Source organism: Macaca mulatta, chromosome 4 (assembly GCF_049350105.2).
Source record: "Macaca mulatta isolate MMU2019108-1 chromosome 4, T2T-MMU8v2.0, whole genome shotgun sequence".
Classification (NCBI taxonomy): Eukaryota; Metazoa; Chordata; class Mammalia; order Primates; family Cercopithecidae; genus Macaca; species Macaca mulatta.
In genome coordinates, this window is record NC_133409.1 from 112,351,425 (window position 1) to 112,353,957 (window position 2,533).

Consider the following 2,533-nt stretch of genomic DNA (forward strand, 5'->3'; position numbering starts at 1 on the left):
AGTCACTACTGGAGACCACCAATACTTAAGAAAAATGGGTAAAATCAGAGGAATTGATAAAGGCCGGCTGAAAAATGTTGGTGTCTAGCTCAAGAAAGGACGGGTTAGGTGGTATATATTTATTAATATGGATCTAGAGAAGCATTTGTTCACTAATACATTTTACTTGTGTTCTCTAATTTAAAATCACCTTTTCATCTTGATTTTCCTGCAGCTAAATTAGAAATTTATAGTTTTCCCCCTAAAAAATGCAGTGACGTTCTTTCTTATAAATTACATTATCTGATTTTCTTGTCAGCCAGCTTCAAGGAAATCCATGTGTTCAAAATGTCTGGCTTGCAGTTTGCCCCATACCAAATGGTTGTTTAATCCAAATACTGAGCCGCAAACTGAGCTAATCCTTCTGGAGAAAGGATGGTTGAACAGCTGAGACCACTGGGTACTCAAAGAGAAGACCACACATCCTGAGCTCCCCAGTCTGGTTTGAGGGGAGGACAGCTGATAACGGGATATGCAGTATTCCCAGACATCACTGGTCCCAAACCATTGCTTCTGCCTGCCACTGCCACTGCCACAAGTACAATAGCAATGCCATCCCCTTGACACACAGCTTTAATCTTCAGGGTTTCATTTGGTCCTCTATGTGTAGATGTTACTCAAAGTTTACATGGAGTGCCAACATTTCCACAGGTCTTGGTGTTTTCACAGTGACCAAGAACAGAAGTAGAGCTCATCAATATTACAACCCTGCACTAACTTTCTGATTTCAAAAGCAACTTGACTGTCTCTGCAACCCACTCAAAACTTTTCTGTCTTTGTTTTTTTTTTTTTTTGAGATGGAGTCTCGCTCTGTCACCCAGGCTGGAGTGCAGTGGCATGATCTTGGCTCACTGCAAGCTCTGCCTCCCGGGTTCAAGCAATTCTCCTGCCTCAGCCTCCCAAGTGGCTGGGACTACAGGCATGTACCACCATGCCCGACTAATTTTTGTATTTTTAGTAGAGACAGGGTTTCACCATGTTGGCCAGGCTGCTCTCGAGCTCCTGACCTCGGGTGATCCGCCCGCCTCAGCCTGCCAAAGTGCTGGGATTATAGGCGTGAGCCACCATGCCCAGCCTCAAAGCTTTTCTTTACCGTTTGGAGCCCTTCAGGAGTTACTTCTTTGAGTTCCCAATAAGACTGTCTTTCTGTTGGCTTCAATCTCATAATGGCCAGAGTCTCCAGGAATCATCACCAAGAACAATTTCTTTGGTGGTTATATCAACACCAAATTCAATCTTCATATCAACTAATGTACTGTTCTGGGGTAACCAGGATTTCTCCAGTATTTCAATAACCTGTGTAGCATGACTCATGATATACCTTCAGTTTGGCCTATAACAAGTCCAACAAAACAAAATGTTGCAGCAGTCAACTGTTCCTCAATCACCGTGGGTCATTATTGGCATCATCCTTGGAAAACATCTCCACTTTAGATGGATAAAACTTATATCCTTCCTTGACACTGGGATTTATTTCTTTTGAGAAATAAACAAGTTGCTATTCTGCAAACCCATTCCATTGGAACCACATCACGCTGGGGTGCAATGAAAGCTGTCTCCCCACATTTTCTGGTGAAAGCAGTTTTAATACCTGCTTCCTGTAACAACTGAAAACTACCCCTCCAGGTGATTCTTTCTAGCTGCATTTCCCACTGTAATTGGATCCTTGGACTGCAGGAGGACTTTTCCTGGAACATCTAACAATCCGTAGACTTCTTTTGTTTTACCTTCATACAGTTTTTGTTTTGTTTTGAGACGGAGTATTGCTCTTGTCACCCAGGCTGGAGTGCAATGCCACAATCTCGGCTCACTGCAACTTCTGCCTCCCGGGTTCCAGTGATTCTCCTGTCTCAGCCTCCCGAGTAGCTGGGACTACAGGTGCCTGCCATCATGCCCAGCTAATTTTTATTTATTTATTTTTTTGAGACAGAGTTTTGCTCTTGTTGTGCAGGCTGGAGTGCAATGGCATGATCTTGGCTCACTGAAACCTCCGCCTTTCAGGTTCAAGTGATTCTCCTGCCTCAGCTTCCTGAGTAGCTGGAATTACAGGCGTCTGCCACCATGCCCGGCTAATTTTTGTATTTTTAGTAGAGACAGGGTTTCGCCATGTTGGCCAGGCTGGTCTTGAACTCCTGACCTCAGGTAATCCACCTGCCTCGGCCTCCCAAAGTGCTGGGATTACAGGTGTGAGGCACCACGCCCGACCTCATACAGTTTTTTTCAAGTTCAGTACCTCAGGTGTTGCCATTATCCTGAGTGGGCTGAGGGCTGCAACTGCGCTGGGAAGAGAGCAACCACACATATTTTAACCTAGTGCCTGTCCTTTTAACTTAACATTTAGGTCCCCCTCTACCTCCCTATTTTCTGTTAAGATTCCTCACATTTTTGCAAATTTGGTAAAATTCCTCATTTCAGGGGGGGTTAATCCCATTGTTGGCCACTAGGTAGAGCTAGAATCTTATTTATGGTGATTCTTACGCTTGCTATTTTTCAG

At 44.2% G+C, this 2,533-nt stretch overlaps 1 pseudogene; it reads right to left on the reverse strand.

Moving 5' to 3' along the window:
* Positions 1-266: 266 nt before the first annotated feature.
* On the reverse strand, positions 267-2,323 carry LOC144340330 (bifunctional phosphoribosylaminoimidazole carboxylase/phosphoribosylaminoimidazole succinocarboxamide synthetase-like; annotated as a pseudogene).
* Between the last annotated feature and the right edge of the window lie 210 nt (positions 2,324-2,533).